Here is a 632-nt window from a genome sequence, read left to right on the forward strand (position 1 = left end):
ACCCCTTGATGCCTCGAGGGCAGGAAGGCTGGACAGAGAACTTTGGAGGGGCTGGGTCCCTAAGCATCTCCAGGCTGGAGGAGCAGTGACAGAAAGGCGGGAGTGCCCCAGGCTCCACCTGCAGAGGTCCAACCCTACTGGTAGCTCCAGAGACTTAATATCCCGTCCCCAGCATCACCTGCCGTGTACACAGATCACGTGTATGTGTGTCTGTGCGTGTGCACAGGTGTGGGAATTCAGTCCAACTTCATCATTATTACAGGGAGGGGCGCCGCTATGCGCCGGGAACTGTGCTGAGCAAGCCCCACGTGGTTCCCTCCCCAAGGACTTTTTAGTCTTGGACCATGTGTGAGCCTGGCTGTCTGTAGATGCATCTAGGCGCATTTGTCTAGGCAGCGCGTGCTGTGTTATGTGCTTATAAATGTGTGTGTCTGTCTAGGTTTACAGGTTTGGGTGATGTGTGTCTGTGTGACGAGCGGGGTGTACGTACCCTCTCACCCCGCCTCACTTGGCTTTGAGAGCGTGACCCTTCCCAGACCTAAGGCCAGACAGCTTCTCCACATTGAGCTGGGCCAGGAGCAACAGGTCCTCCCTGCTGCCCAGAACCTGCCTTCCCCTGCCTCTTTTTGTGG

This window comes from Hipposideros armiger, unplaced genomic scaffold (assembly GCF_001890085.2).
Source record: "Hipposideros armiger isolate ML-2016 unplaced genomic scaffold, ASM189008v1 scaffold_3, whole genome shotgun sequence".
Taxonomy (NCBI): domain Eukaryota; kingdom Metazoa; phylum Chordata; class Mammalia; order Chiroptera; family Hipposideridae; genus Hipposideros; species Hipposideros armiger.